This window comes from Phoenix dactylifera, chromosome 1, assembly GCF_051530095.1.
Source record: "Phoenix dactylifera cultivar Ajwa chromosome 1, Ajwa_hap1_PhDact_Kaust_v1.1, whole genome shotgun sequence".
In the NCBI taxonomy this organism is placed as follows: Eukaryota; Viridiplantae; Streptophyta; class Magnoliopsida; order Arecales; family Arecaceae; genus Phoenix; species Phoenix dactylifera.
Window position 1 is genome coordinate 74,543,787 of NC_143190.1, and position 16,976 is coordinate 74,560,762.

Below are 16,976 nucleotides of genomic sequence, written 5' to 3' on the forward strand. Positions count from 1 at the left end.
AAATGTTAAGTTTGACCCTAGAGTTGTATTCGTCATAGGCAGTATCGTTATTTCATTTGTCGCAGTCAGGAGCTGATCAACAAGAGACACCATCCTTGTCAATGTGACTATATCCTTACTGGATTGTTGAATAGGTTAGCGAAACAGAAGAGAGGAGCCGTGTAATGCAGAGATAAAGTGTAATTATCCGAGATAGGGTCGGATACATTGTTCTCTCTCTCTTTTCTTTTCTTTTTCTTTTTTATAAAGATAGTTCACTTTGATCTTCATATCATGATTATACAACTAATATATAAATGGTTATTGTTGGGCTAAAAAGAGTTTTTTTTGGTTATAAAAGATTTTTTTGGTCATTTTAATAATAAAGACGAGACGAATCTAAAATATTGCTGCCCTCCGGCTACTGAGTTATATCCTTCTCCATGTGCTAGGATTGTATCCTTCATGCGAAAAAATAAAAAAATAATTGTTCTACTTTTGCGACGTCAACTGTTGGATAACTCTTTGCATAGCTCTTAAACTATTCCAAATTCTCTTATTCGTCTGCTGTATAGATCTCCAAGCCACTATTGTACGATCCAATGGTGAACTCGTGGGAAAGAAGGTAAATTTTTCTTTCGCGCAAAAGATACAACTCTCTTATCTATAGTTTTCAACCCTCCTAGGAAAAGATAAAATAAAATAAGAGAAGAGAGAGAGAGAGAGAGAGAGAGAGAGAGAGAGAGAGAGAGAGAGGATAGTGTTTATTTCTTTCTTTCTTGGTAGCTCAAGTTTACATAGGAGGATTATTCTATCCCTAATTTAATGCCTTATGGAAAAGGATAGAGACAAGCGGAGACCGAGAGGACATGAGGGAATTTTGAGGCTATTTGGCCAAAGAACGTGTCGGCGTTGTGAATCACATTGACGAGCGGAGACCGAGAGGACATGAGGGAGCAGAGTAGAATAGAGATATGCAATGCACTGTGTTTTCATCAAATGAGAATAGTGGAGTTCTTCCACCACTATAGCTTGAACTGATTTGTACTATTTCCTATTCTTGGGCTTGGAAGAGTGTCTACATTTGTTTTTGAGTCTTACATCTGCTTCGTGGGTTGTTTGAAACGTAAACAGAGCAATCTCCTGCCATGAGGTGCTCGGATGTAGTTCGAAGGCGCAAAAGATCCTGGAAATATGAAACAAGAAAAGTTCGATACCAAGGTTTTTATTAAACAATTAAATTCTTCTCATTCTCTACAATCCCATCAATCAATCTATTGGTTAAGGTAGCCAGGGTTTTAGTCTCTGTGCCCACAGATATTGTGAGCCAAAATCTGGTCTATTATTTTATTATTTTACATCGTGATGGATCCAGTGATCTTTCAGAAATAACAAATACCAAAGCTTGCACTTCTTCATTAACAGAGGAGCTACTTTACCAGCATCTAACAAAATATAAGCTCTGCCGTTCGCTAGAGATCTCATCTCCGTTGGAAATTCAACACCTTGACTCCAAATGAAAAGACAGTTGCAAAGAGCAAAGGAAATGCAATAACTGCAGCAGCAACTGCTCCCAAGAAGTCGTGTTTGTATCCAAAGTACCTCCTTAAGAAGTGCTTCACAGTTTCACCTGTGTCCATGGCATCATCCATGTCTCCGAACCGTGAGGCAATCAGGCCATAAAGGGTCCAAGAAATTGGGCATGCCCAGTAGTACCATCTCCACCATAGAGGTATCCTCTGTAGTCAATAAATGAAATTTAGTGCTTGAATCCTTGAATAAAAAATATATGTTAAATTAAACTTACCGGACGAGGAATCACGAAGCCTGCAAAGAGATCCCATATAAAAGAAAATGCGGTGGATACTATTGCAGCGATGTCTGAATTGGGTGCCAGTGCCACTGCCATCATCGTATGTGAAGTAAAGGAATGTGAAGAACATGAAGAATATGCAGGACAGCAGGCTCACCTTCCACCCGATGATCAGACCCATCTCGCAGAGAGTGGATCATGCTTTGCTGTCTCCAAATAACCGTCATCCGGTGAAAGAACCTAGTGTTGCGATCATCCTCACATACCCACTGCACACGAGATTTCTGTCACCAGAAGATCTCATGCTGCTGTAGCAACGAGTGGGGAGTCGCTAATAGCCCCCAGAAGTCGACCATATCGTCCACCGGGAGCACACCTCCTAGGTCTTCCTTCCTTTGCAACTCAGCAATAGCAGACTCTACCCCCTCCAGTCTCCGAAAGATATTGCCCACTACCTCGCAGTTCCAACGGCGAAACCGTCTTTTGGTCAATTCTAATTTAGGCGAGACCCGCTGCATAGCATCCCCACGCACCAGAAGGCGCCACGCGTTGCGGACAATATCCCAAGATTGGGGGTACGATAGCCAGACCTTCTCAAAATGGAAGGGGCTGTGATGTCTAGGTCCAGATGAAGTGGACAGCAGCAAAGGACAGTGGTCCGATGCAATCCGAGGTAAATGACTAACATGACAGGTAGAGAATCGCAGGATCCAATCTGGGGATGCAAAAGCCCTATCTAATCGCTCCCAAACCCTAGCACTGCCATATTGGTTATTATACCAGGTAAACTGTGGTCCGGAGAAACCTAAATCTACTAGGCCATTCCGCGATACAAAATCACGAAACTCCCTCGAAGTAGAAGCCTTTTCACTACAGCATATCCTGCTGGAGCTTTTTCGCTAGGCCATTCCGTGATACAAAATCATGCTTTTTCACTACAGCATATCCTGCTGGAGCTTTTTTGCTACAGCAGGATATGCAATAGATTTTGATGCTTTTCTCCAATCAGCATTCCTTAATTGGTTCTGCTCTTGAGTAAGAGCTCTGGGGAATGTTGCAAATGATCTTGATACGAGGGATAGAAAGTCCAACTCAGGGTTGAAAACTAGGAAAGAGCGGAAGAGCGGAACAGTGAGGGGGTATTTTTGTCTCTTGGAAAATAGTTAAATAGCGAAACATTGCTGCCGGAGTCATTGTTATAAAATTGGTCAAGAGGAACTAAAAGTTAGAGTCCAGTCCAAGGATGGACCAACCATTAATTTCTCCTTAAAAAAATAGCAAAAATTAATTCTTCATCTTCTCGACGATAACGCTATAACAAAATTTTTCGTTTTTTGGGCCCTAATAACCATTTCAATATTCTAAAATTCCACAGATATACCCATGACTCCCACCAAAACGTTACAACCATATTGAGTAAATCGCGAGTGATTGCAATTAATCCCTTTCTATTAATATAATTAATCATAGCAGCATTGTCACGATCTTACACGCATACCCCAAATTTGTTATTTATGCAAATCAATATGTTTATTGAAATCGTTTCTTTATTCTTCTCAATATCCTGGGTGATCGCAAATATTGAAATTGATTCTCTTCTTCTCCATTTAGTTCTATGTCTTTATAAAATGTGAACCGAAAACAGTCCCAATTTTTTATCTATTAATATGTAAAAAGAGTCCGTAAAGAAAAATCCTCCCCACTCTATATTATCATTCTCTTCATAGCAAATATTGAAATAGCATTCTGCAGCATCTCTTCATCCCTTCCAGCTCTTTCAGTTGTCATGGCTTCAAAGAATACAAGTAGCTAGATTTTCATGGTTGTTTGTTCTTATGGTAGCAAAACTCATATTATTTCTGTTACGGGGGAACTCAGCCACCATGCCCCACGTGACCGACACGCGCGCCCAAGAAGACTACAGCTGCCCCTTGATCCAGTAACCCGACCCCGAGTCGGATATCTTCGGCTTCGCAGCCCGACCCCGAGTCGGCTGCCCCTTGATCCAGCAATCCGACCCCGAGTCGGATATCTTCGGCTTCGCAGCCCGACCCCGAGTCGGCTGCCCCTTGATCCAGCAATCCGACCCCGAGTCGGCAATCTCTCGACAACGACAGGCTGTTCCCCTGAAGCACGCCACGACCCTCTGTCCCTGCAACGGTCGTATCCGGCGCTGCTCCACGATCTCCTGTAACAGCCGTACAAGGCGGAGCTCCACTACGCCCTATCACGGCCGTACCCAGCGCTGCCCCACGACGCCCTGTAACGGCCATGTCAGTGGCAACTCCATCGTGCCACACGATGACCAACCCCCCCGAAGGACCCCCCAGCCTGGTATATATGCTGCGGGGGGGAGAAGGGGGGAGGTAAGCAAGAACTTCCAGTGCATTCTCCTACTACCTGCAATTATCTCTCCTTCTCCTCCAATCTCCTCTGACTTGATCGTCGGAGGGCCCCCACTACCCCAGTGGTGGTGCGAGGCTTGCTTGCAGGTTTTCTGGTGGAAAGTGGAGCGTAATCAACACCAACCAAGGCGACTCAGACGGAACCCCGTTCACACCGTTGTGCCAATCGTTCTCGGTTTGGACCACCAGCAACAGTTGGCGCTAGAGGAAGGGCCTGAATCTTAGAGCGATCGTAATGGCACGGCGAGGTGGTCGTGGAGCTTCCAATGCCTCCGGTCGCGGGGCCTCTCGCGCCTCCGGCCGGGAGGCCGCTGCGTCTCCAACACATTCTCAGCAACACTCCACCGTTCCACCCCCCATTCAGATGGTCGAAGCCGCTCAGTTCGACCAGTTAGCCCAGCAGGTTCGCACCCTCGCGGAGACAGTGCAGAACCTGCAGGGTGTGATGTCTCGGGCGCCGCAGCGGGCCCAGGAGCCGCTGCTCCCTGAGCGCTCACCTGTCCTCCTCAACCCGCGCTCCTTCCTCTCCCATGGGGAGGAGCGCCGGCGCGAAGAAGACTCTCGAGCACGGTCCATTCTGCCGGGACCTTCCCATCGGAGCTGCGCGGGGTACGAGAGGCGGGCCCGGGCGCGTTCCCAGACCCCCCAGTCCTCAAGGAACCCGCGCTCCAGTCGGTCCCCCTCTCGGTGCTCCTTGTCTCCCACCCATCGGTCGCGCTCTCTGGACCGGCGGGTGGACGATCTCCACCGACAACTCCAGGTCCTGAAGGGCCACTCCAAAGATCCCTTCGCCGACTTGGAGATCTCCTCCCAGCCGGCGCTTGCCTCGAGGATCCTGCGGACCCCGAATCCGCCGGGGTTTAAAATGCCGGCGATCGAGCCCTATGACGGGGCGGCGGACCCGCGAGATCACGTCGAGAGTTTCAGGACTCTTATGCTCCTCCACGGAGCATCAGATCCTCTCCTCTGCAAGGCCTTCCCAGCGACCCTCCGTGGCCCGGCAAGGGCGTGGTTCGCCGGCTTGGAGGCTAACTCAATCCAGTCCTTCGACCAGTTTACTCGCCTCTTCATCACCCATTTCGCTGTCAGTAGCCGGCGGCGACTGGTCTCCGACTCCCTCTTCGATATCCGGCAAAACGAGGGAGAAAGCTTGCGGGATTATCTTACCCGCTTTAACAAGGCTACGCTGGAAGTCCGGAACCTGAGCCAGGAGGTGGCTCTTTCAGCCCTGAAGCGTGGCTTCCGAAAGGGCAGACTCACCTTCTCCCTGGACAAACGCCTGCCGCGGAGCTTCCCGGAGCTGTTGTCCTGGGCGAACCAGTATGCGGACGCCGAGGAGGCGGCCGCCCACCGGAGCAAGGAGGCCGCCGAGATCCCTCCAAAGCTCGAGAAGAAAAGGCGAAAAGAGGCACGCCAGAGGAGGAGCCCGACGCCTCAACGTCGGCGCAGAAGCCTGTCGCCGGCGAGGAACCACGGCGCCCTACGCCCTCGTTCTCCGCCCCGACGTTTCAACCGGTACACTCCTCTCCTGACTCCCCGGACCCAGATCTTCATGGAAATCAAGGGGCGGGAGGACCTCCCGGTCCCGAGACAGATGAAGAAGATCCCTGGGAGGAGGCCCTCTCGGGCGTACTGTGAGTACCACCGGGACCACGGCCACGACACCGAAGACTGCTTCCAGCTTCGGGACGAGATCGAGGCTCTCATTCGCCGAGGGCGTCTCGGTCGATATGTGAACGACCGACGTCCCCCCGCAGACTCGCGTCCGGCCGACCCGGCCCCTCCGGAGCCTCGGGAGCAGAATCGACCCGTCGCGGGCGTGATCCATACTATCACTGGGGGCTGCCCCCGGCCCGAGAGGAATGCGGGGGGCTCGACTGAAGCATCAGGGGCAGCCGTCGCAAAGAGGCAGAGGGTCGGTAATGTAATCACTTTTTGTGATGAAGATGTAAAGGGGGTTCAGACCCCCCACGACGACGCCATGGTGATCTCCCTCACTATGGCAAACTATGATGTAAGGCGTGTTCTTGTGGATAGTGGAAGCTCAGCTGATATTTTGTTTTACGAGGCCTTCCAAAAGATGAGCTTGTCCAGACAATTGTTGCACAAAACATCCACCCCCCTCATAGGATTCACTGGAGACGCTGTCTCGGCCGAAGGTGTCGTTGAGCTGCCTGTGACTGCGGGCGTTGCACCCGCAGAAGCCACGGTGCGGCTCGGGTTCTTGGTCGTCCGTGTTCCCTCGGCCTACAACGCTATCCTCGGACGACCCGGACTGAACGCCCTTCGCGCGGTGGTCTCAACGTACCACTTGCTCATGCGGTTCCCCACGGCGGCCGGGATTGGAGAGGTCCGAGGTGACCAACCGACCGCAAGGCAATGTTTCCTAGCAACTCTCAAAGGGAAGAAGCCCGTAGAAGCCTTAAGCGTCGAGTCCCTCGACGCCAGAGACGAGGTGGCCTTGCGGCACGGGGAGCCGGCCGAAGGTGTGATCGAAGTTCCCCTCGAGGAAGGTCGCCCGGACCGGACGGTCCGGGTCGGCACCAATCTCGACCCGGGAGCTCGGGCTCGGTTGGTGGAATTCCTCCGAGCCAACGCCGATGTATTTGCCTGGTCGGCGGCCGATGTACCTGGGATCGACCCGGAGGTCATTTCTCACGCCCTCAACGTCGACCCAACCCACCGACCAGTAAAGCAGAAGAAGAGACACTGTGCCCCGGATCGGATCCGAGTGGTCGACCAGGAGGTAGACAAGCTCTTGGAGGCAGGATTCATAAGGGAGGTCAGCTACCCCGAATGGCTGGCAAATGTCGTACTTGTCCGGAAGGCGAGCGGAAAGTGGAGGATGTGCGTCGACTACACCGACCTGAACAAGGCATGCCCCAAGGATAGCTTTCCGCTTCCGCGGATAGACCAACTGGTCGACGCGACTTCCGGATATCAGCTGCTGTCTTTCATGGACGCCTTCTCCGGCTACAACCAGATAATGATGGCTCCACAGGACGAGGAGAAAACTGCCTTTATAACAGACCGGGGGCTGTACTGTTACAAGGTAATGCCCTTCGGTCTGAAGAATGCTGGCGCCACTTACCAGCGCCTCGTCAACAAAATCTTCAAAGAGCAAATCGGCCGGAACATGGAGGTGTACGTGGACGATATGCTGGTGAAGAGCCGCCATGCAGACCAGCACATCGCGGATCTGGAGGAGACTTTCGCCACCTTGCGGAAGTTTTGCATGAAGCTGAATCCAGCGAAGTGCGCCTTTGGCGCTTCGGCCGGGAGGTTCCTCGGTTTCATTGTCAACCAGCGGGGGATCGAAGCCAACCCGGACAAAATCAAGGCCATCCAAGATATGTCCCCTCCGACCAAAGTGAAGGAGGTTCAGGAGCTCGCTGGGAGGGTCGCCGCGCTCGGACGATTTGTGGCAAAATCGGCCGAACGCTGCCAACCTTTCTTCAAGGTGTTGAAACGCCCGAAAGACTTCCTCTGGACGGCCGAATGTCAAGCAGCATTCGACCAGCTCAAGGAATACTTGGCGTCTCCTCCCCTGCTGTCCAAGCCGCAAGAAGGGGAGATGCTCTACCTCTATCTGGCGGTCTCCCCAACCGCAGTCAGTGCGGTACTGGTTCGGGAAGAGGCAAAGCTCCAGAAGCCTGTGTACTACATCAGCCGGGTCCTACGGGATGCCGAGACGCGGTATACGAAGGCTGAAAAGATCGCCTTCGCGCTGCTGACCGCGACCAGGAGGCTTCGCCCCTATTTCCAGGCCCATTCTGTCACCCTCTTGACCGATCAACCGCTGCGGCAGATCCTCAGCAATCCTGAGAATGCGGGACCGCTGGTGAAGTGGGCAGTAGAACTTGGTGAGTTCGACATCCGCTACCAGCCCCGACCCGCCATCAAGGCCCAGGCGCTCGCGGATTTCCTCGCTGAGTGCACGGTGCAGGAGGCGAAACCTAGGTCGCCGGAAACACCTAGCCTCGACCTCCCGATTTGGACGCTTCACATCGATGGGTCGTCGAACCCCGAAGGTGGAGGGGCCGGGCTGGTCCTCACCAGCCCTGATGGAGTGATAGCCGAGTATGCCTTGAGGTTCGGATTTCCAGTGACCAACAACGAGGCGGAGTATGAGGCCCTAGTCACGGGACTCAAACTCACCAAGGAGCTCGGCATCCGGCGCCTGAAGGTCTTCACCGACTCCCAGCTGGTGGTCGGGCAGGTCCGTGGGAAGTTCGAAGCCCGGAACCCGACCATGCAGAATTACGTCCGGAAGGTGCAAGCACTCATTCCCGACCTCGGCAGTGTCGACATCCAGCAGGTCCCAAGAAGTGAAAATGCCAGGGCCGACAGGCTGTCCCGCTTAGTGAGCGCAGACGCGCACAACTTGTCGAGGGCGATCTACCTGGAGACCCTGGATGCCCCGAGCATCGGCGAGGCTGGAGCGGTGATGGCGATTGACCCGGAGCCGTCTTGGATGGATCCGCTTGTCGCCTACCTCGCCGAAGGGATCCTCCCTGAAGACGAAGATCAAGCTCGGCGACTTGTTATGAAGTCTGCCCACTACGTACTCAATGAAGGGAGGCTGTATCGGACCTCGTTCACTGCCCCCCTCTTAAAGTGCCTCCGCCCCTCGGAAGCGGCCTACGTCCTCGGCGAAGTCCACGAAGGCGTTTGCGGATCCCACTTGGGGGCTAGGTCCTTGGCGCACAAGATCATGAGGCAAGGCTATTATTGGCCTACCTTGTTGGAGGACTCAAAGGATCATGTACGGAAATGCGACGCCTGCCAGCGCCACGCCAACGTCCAGAGAGTCCCTTCTGTCCCCTTGGCACCAATCACTGCACCCTGGCCCTTCGCCCAGTGGGAAATGGATATCCTCGGACCATTCCCCGTCGCTTCAGCTCAGCGGAAATTTTTGATTGTTGCAATCGACTACTTCACCAAGTGGGTGGAGGCAGAGCCGCTGGCCACTATCACGGAGGTGCAAGTCCGGAAGTTCGTGAAGAAGAACATCATTGTCCGATTTGGGGTACCTCGGGTCCTCATCTCGGATAATGGCTGACAGTTCGACAACAAGCATTTCCGTGACTTCTGCGAGGAATTCGGGATCGAGCATCGGTTCATATCTGTGTCGCATCCCCAAACCAACGGCGAGGCCGAGGTCACAAATCGGACAATCCTCCAAGAAATCAAAGCGCGAATCGGTCGGACGGGGCAAGCTTGGGTCGAAGAACTCGAGAATGTCCTTTGGGCGTATCGGACCACGCATCGGACCCCTACCGGGGAGACGCCTTTCAGCCTAACCTATGGCACGGAAGCCGTTGTCCCCGTGGAGCTCGGACTCCCCTCACCCCGGGTGGCCGCGCACCGACCCGAGGCCAATTCGGAGCAACTCCGAGGGAACCTGGATCTCTTGGAAGAAGCGAGGGAAATGGCGCAGGTTCGGATGGCGATGTATCAGCGGAGGGTGGCCCGATATTACAACTCCAAGGTCCGACCGAAGCTTTTCAGAATCGGAGATCTGGTGCTAAGGCGAGCTAAAGCATCTCAACCTGCGGAAGGTGGGAAGCTAGCGCCAAATTGGGAAGGCCCGTATAAGGTTCGCTGGGTAAACCGACCTGGCTCCTACCAGTTGGAGGCCCTAGATGGTCGAGAAATTCTAAGGAGCTGGAATTCCGCTAACCTGCGGATGTATTACCAGTAGAACGACGATGCCAGAAAGACAGTTCAAAAATGTATAACACTTTGCATTTCAATAATTTCTGGTTACAACGGCGTGCTCGTGTGATTACAAGGAATTCCCAGAGGGGAATTAGGGTGTAAAGAAAGTAAAGAAGAGGTGGAGACTCCGAGGAGCTGAAGATCTGGGATCCCGAAACCTCCATCTGAAGCGGTTGCAATCCCGCCGGAAGTGGGTGCTTCCAACCGGAGGCGCCATCGGCGTCTCACGAAAGAGACGAAGAGCCGGCGCGGATGAAGAAGAAGTGGACGAAGGAGAAGTCCACACTGCCTCCAACCGGAGGCGCCATCCACGCCCCACGAAGAGGACGAGGAGCCGCCGCAGACGAAGCTCCCGCTGCCTCCAGGGGAACGCCACCTCCAAGGGATATTCCGGTCCTCCCCAGTGTTAGGGGAGAGAAGGAATACAAGGGGGAAGAGCATATGGAGGCGCGGTCCCGGATCAAGCACCTGGTGCGGAGCTCAATCGGGAGGCCGAACTTCAAGGAGGGGAGACGTGATCCCGGATGAAACGCCTAGAGCGGAGTTCCGCCGGGGAGAACCTCCTTGTTGATCCCAGATGAAACGGCTAGTTGGCGGAAGTCGCGAAGGGCGCGCCTCCCGTTCCTTCGGCAGGGGTCTCTCAACCATGCGCCGGAGAGGAGGCCCACGATCCATGGCAACCTGAACAGCTCCGGCTTGGCAGGCTCCATCGCACCTGCACCTATATTTATAGCCAAACTGCGGCCCCCCGGTCGTTCCGATACGGGTGGCTCCAATAAATGCGGGCGCATTGAATCCGGAGCCGATCCGGCTCTCAAGGCGTATCTTCCCGCGATTTCCTAAGCGTCATTCTCCTTAATCGCATTTTTTGTGCAGGACACTCCGGGTGGCCTGTACCCCTAGGTCCACGTATCTCCGCTCGCGCCCCAGGCCGCATCCGCCTCGAAGAACGCGCGTATCGCGGCCGCTTAACTGACACTCCTCGCAAGCAGCAACTGGCGATCCGATTTCCCACGTAACCCCTTAATTAGCACTTAATGCCCATCTGGTGTTCCCCAGGCGACGCTTGGAGAGGAGGAGAAATACAATCGCAGCTGGCCATGGAGAAATCCCGTCGGGCGGCAAGCGACAGGCGCACGACCAGCGAGCGGAATTTTCCGAGGCTCGGCCCTCGGATGCCAGGCTAATCCGATGATCATCCCGGGAGCAGACTAGCCTGAAGCCCCGACCGGTCGCCTCGGCTTGCGCCAGCCTTGGCCGACCAACGAGCGGAATTTTTCGAGGCTCGGCCCTTGGATGCCAGGCTAACCCGATGATCATCCCGGGAGCAGACTAGCCTGAAGCCCCGACCGGTCGCCTCGGCTTGCGCCAGCCTTGGCCGACCAACGAGCGGAATTTCCCGAGGCTCGGCCCTTGGATGCCAGGCTAACCCGATGATCATCCCGGGAGCAGACTAGCCTGAAGCCCCGACCGGTCGCCTCGGCTTGCGCCAGCCTTGGCCGACCAACGAGCGGAATTTCCCGAGGCTCGGCCCTTGGATGCCAGGCTAACCCGATGATCATCCCGGGAGCAGACTAGCCTGAAGCCCCGACCGGTCGCCTCGGCTTGCGCCAGCCTTGGCCGACCAACGAGCGGAATTTCCCGAGGCTCGGCCCTTGGATGCCAGGCTAACCCGATGATCATCCCGGGAGCAGACTAGCCTGAAGCCCCGACCGGTCGCCTCGGCTTGCGCCAGCCTTGGCCGACCAACGAGCGGAATCTCCCGAGGCTCGGCCCTCGGATGCCAGGCTAACCCGATGATCATCCCGGGAGCAGACTAGCCTGAAGCCCCGACCGGTCGCCTCGGCTTGCGCCAGCCTTGGCCGACCAACGAGCGGAATTTTCTGAGGCCTAACCCTCGGATGCCTGGCTTAGCGCCGGAAGAATTTCCTGAGGCCTAACCCTCGGATGCCTGGCTTAGCGCCGGAAGAATTTCCTGAGGTCTAACCCTCGGATGCCTGGCTTAGCGCCGGAAGAATTTTCTGAGGCCTGACCCTCGGATGCCTGGCTTAGCGCCGGAAGAATTTCCTGAGGCTTAACCCCCGGATGCCTGGCTTAGCGCCGGAAGAATTTCCTGAGGCCTAACCCTCGGATGCCTGGCTTAGCGCCGGAAGAATTTCCTGAGGCCTAACCCTCGGATGCCTGGCTTAGCGCCGGAAGAATTTCCTGAGGCCTAACCCTCGGATGCCTGGCGTAGCGCCGGAAGAATTTTCTGAGGCCTAACCCTCGGATGCCTGGCCTAGCGCCGGAAGAATTTCCTGAGTCGGGAGTCAGCGAGACGCTACCAAGAGTTAAAAAGAAGAAGGACGAAAGTGAAATGAAGAAACTCTATTTGCATTAACTTTCATTGTTTCAGGGCTGAGACCCATACAACTTGGCAAAACGCCAACACACAAAGAAAAGAACAAAATACAGAAGGTCAGCTTGGAGGAACCCCCGGGTCGAGAACGTCGGGCACGTCCGTAGGGGGTAGGGAGACGGTTGGAGAAGCAGCAGGCAATGGCGCCGGAGGGGAGTCGAGAAGGGAGATCCCACTCAGGTCAATTTCGGGGTACTTAGCCGACACCCTTGCCAGGCCTTCCTCGAAGCCTAAGACAAAGGAGTCGGACCCCGCGTCCGACATATCACGGACGAACTTGTCGGACTGACGATAGGCCTGTACCGCCTCCGACATATCACGGGTGAACTCGGCGGACTGACGATAAGCCTGTACCGCCTGACGCCCGATCTCCGCACTCTTCTCGGCCAGCGTCGCCTCTGCCCGCTCCATAATCTGAGCCTTCGCCTCCAAGACCTTCGCCACAATCCGGTCATCCGCCTCGGAGGAGACCCTCAGCAGATCAGCCAGAGCCTCCTTGTGCTTCGCCTCGGCAGCAATGCGAGCAGCCTCAGCCTCCTCCAGGCGCGAATGAAGCTCCTGGTCGCTCGCGCGGAACTTCTCCAAGGCCGACTCCAATTCGCCCAGCTTGGCTTCAAGAGACCGGGTTCGGTTGCGGGCGTTGTCGGCTGACCGCTGGGCCTTCTCCCACCTCTCCCGGTAGTCGGCAGCCTTCCGGGACTGCTTCTCGGCCCGCTCCTCCGTCTTCTTGATCTCGCCCTCGAGACCCGAGGCAACCTTGAGCTGCTCCCGAGCCTCCAACAGTTGCTTCTCGAGGGTGGCGAAGCCGAGTGCCCGCTCTTCGGCCACCTGGAGCCTCGTCTCGAGGTCCCTGGTCGTCCTCCCCGCCGCAGCCTGACCTCCCTCCTCTACAGCCTTCAGTTGGCTCTCGGCCCTCGCCAGAAGCCTCGCCTGTTCCTCGTAGCACTCCTCCAGACGGACCATGTACTGGGCGAGCTAAGAGATAGGAAAAACGAGGGCGTCAGGCGGGGATCAACAGAGCCTATAAATGAGGAAAGTGACCAAAAGAGCACTCACCGACATGAGACAGACGCAGCTGGCAGCCCCAACGTCAGGGACCCTCATCTCCCGGACCCGTCTGCGGTCCTTCTCCAGCAGCACCGTCTCGATGAGGTTTCGGGCGCCGGCGAAAGTGAAGGCCGACCCCGACTTCTCCCCGGAGTCGGACGGTGGTTCTGCAGCCTTACCCTTATCCATCGCTTGGGGAAGAGTCATGCTGACCATGTTCGGGGCGGGGACCGCCCCTGGAATTGACAGGGTCCCGCTCGGCCGGGGCCTCGGCGCGTCCCTCCTCGTATCATCCGGAGCCGACCGAGTCGAAGGCTGGGCTGGGGACCGATCACGTCCGACCCGTCCATCTCGGGCGCGCCCGGGTGATGCCTCCGGAGAAACGGTAGTCTCGGCATCGGAGGGCTGATACAGCATCAACTTCCGGTCCGCGCCCGCGGCGTCCCCCTGATCGGTGGGTCCGGACCCGTCTGTCGGCGTCGGAGTCGCCTGCCGGCGGGACTTCTTCGCCGGTGGAGCCCCGCTCGGAGGAGCTCGTTTCTTCCTCCGGACTGCTTCCAGTAGGGACGTCCTACCAACAGCCGTTGCCTTGTCCGACCGCATGACGTCGTCGATCTCTGCAAAAAGGACGAGGTGGTCGGAGGTTGAGAAACTGAAGGAAAGAACGAGACGAAAGAGGAGAAAAGAGCTAAAAAAGAAATGGTGGCGGGCTCACGGTCAGCGGGGACCGAGCTCAGACCGACGTTCACCAAGGTATCCTCGAAAATAAGGCGAGCCACCGGGGGGAGCCGGCCCTCGGCAACCAACTCCTTCAAGACGGCGACGCCATCGGATTCCTCCCTCGACAACCTCGATAGGCCAATCGGGGACTTCATCGGCGTCTCCCAGGTTGCCCTGATTCCCCAAGAGGGATCTGCGTCAACGAAAAAGAAGCGCTCCTTCCAGCCGTGGATGGAGGTAGGAGCCTCCTTGACGAGGCCGCACCCTCGCCGCGCCGCAAAGCACCACCACCCTTTATCCTGGGGGTGGCCGCTCAGGCCGTAGCATTCCCAAAAGACATTCAGGGTGGCGGGAACCTCGTGCATGCGGCAGAGAACCTGAAAGGCCGTCAGGGCGCGCCATGAGTTCGGCACCAGTTGCGTCGGCGCCACTCTTAAACCCCGAAGCACCTGAACGACTAAGTCCGAGGGGGGAAAGCGGAACCCGGCCTGAAGAATGCCCTCATTGATGGCAACCTTCCCTGGAGGAGGATGGGACATCCTCTCCTCAGGCTCCGGGAGTGTAACATTGCAGGCCTCGGGAAGGTGGTATCGAGCCACGAACCTATCTAGGTCTTCGGCGACCAACTCCGACTTAATGCGGTCTGCTCTCACTTCGTCCATCCCTAATGGCCAGTGAATCTACGGTCAGGACAGGGTCAAGAAGGGGGAAAGGACCGGAACGACTGGAGTACACTAATACAAAAGGAGAGTATGGAGAGCCCTAAATTAAAGAATGGGGCAACTCACCGGAAGAGAAGGAAGAACGGCTCCGAGAGCGTCAAAAGAGGAGCAAGCGAACAGTCCGACGGCGATGACGGCAGCGCAAAGGAGAAACTCGAAGATGTCTGTAAAGAGAAAGGCGGACGGAGGAGGACCCCCGGTTAAATAGGCGGAAAGGTGGGTGACGCCCCGGTGACGCCAGAGGACGCCTGGCTGCCGAAGGGTCGCTCGCGCCCCAAAGGCGAATCGACGCCATTAAGGAAGGATGTCCGCCGAAATCCTCAGACTGCCAGGTCAGCAACAACCGCCATACGCCATAAAGAAGACGGGGAGCTCGAAGCGCGCGCGCCTCTCCGAGGGATGGCGGCAATCTCGAAGCATCACTTCCTTCACCCGTTCCCCTTCTGGTTCCAGGCTCGGAAGTGGGGGGCTACTGTTACGGGGGAACTCAGCCACCATACCCCACGTGACCGACACGCGCGCCCAAGAAGACTACAGCTGCCTCTTGATCCAGTAACCCGACCCCGAGTCGGATATCTTCGGCTTCGCAGCCCGACCCCGAGTCGGCTGCCCCTTGATTCAGCAATCCGACCCCGAGTCGGATATCTTCGGCTTCGCAGCCCGACCCCGAGTCGGCTGCCCCTTGATCCAGCAATCCGACCCCGAGTCGGCAATCTCTCGACAACGACAGGCTGTTCCCCTGAAGCACGCCACGACCCTCTGTCCCTGCAACGGTCGTATCCGGCGCTGCTCCACGATCTCCTGTAACAGCCGTACAAGGCGGAGCTCCACTACGCCCTGTCACGGCCGTACCCACCGCTGCCCCACGACGCCCTGTAACGGCCATGTCAGTGGCAACTCCATCGTGCCACACGATGACCAACCCCCCCGAAGGACCCCCAGCCTGGTATATATGCTGCGGGGGGGGGAGAAGGGGGGAGGTAAGCAAGAACTTCCAGTGCATTCTCCTACTACCTGCAATTATCTCTCCTTCTCCTCCAATCTCCTCTGACTTGATCGTCGGAGGGCCCCCACTACCCCAGTGGTGGTGCGAGGCTTGCTTGCAGGTTTTCTGGTGGAAAGTGGAGCGTAATCAACACCAACCAAGGCGACTCAGACGGAACCCCGTTCACACCGTTGTGCCAATCGTTCTCGGTTTGGACCACCAGCAACAATTTCTATCTCCAAGGACACAAATTCCGATCAAATTTCCAACAAAATAGTAAAAGGATGAAGACATTGATCTGCTATAGTAGCAAAATAGGGCAAGCTTTGCATGATCTCCATAGTATTTTGGACTGAAATGATCTCCAACAAGGATGAAACATAGTTGAAGGTAAGCAGTATTTGAATTCTATTTGATAAAGAATTTCAAGTGTTTTAAGTAAGGGGGATGTGGATAAGAATAGGCTAAACACCTTCCAGCTCGGGACAGAAATTTGCAATTTATATAAATTTGTGACTTAAAAAAATTGTTCCTATTTTGTTTACCGTCCTTGCATCAACATGGGAATTAGGAACTGTGAACAATAGTTTTTTACTTAGGGATCTAACATAATTTTTCCTAAACTTATCCCGTAGGAAGAATATATGATTTGGGATACACAGCCAACTTGATATTGCTTGTATTTTCTGTTTCTCTTTTCAAAGCCCAAGAAGGATGATGTACTCTGGTCTGGCACCAGAAAAACGGCAATGGTGCTAAACTGGCCCTAAATAATTAAATTATCTTATCAATTTATTCGAGAGTAAAATTTCATGTTGGAGTTTCTCAACGAACAACAATTTAGGCCCCATTTGACAAAACTTTTGATGGGCTAGAAAGCACTTTTGATCTGTCCTTCATATTTCAACAATCTCCTTTACCAACTTTTGGACTTGTTTAGGTTCCTCCCATTGATATTTGCTTCTTGCATGGTCATAGTATCATCTGTCACTTTCAATAGAATTGGGGTTTCCTCATATGATTTTCTTTATTTTTGCATTCATGTTATGTGACGGAAGTGCTGTAAGGTGTCCATATTTTGAATTTATTTGGAAATTATCTTATCTTTTTCTGTAAAAACACATTGAAGTGAGCATTTTGGAATTCCACCAGACCATTTTTCAGTTCTCATTTTAGCACGTACAGA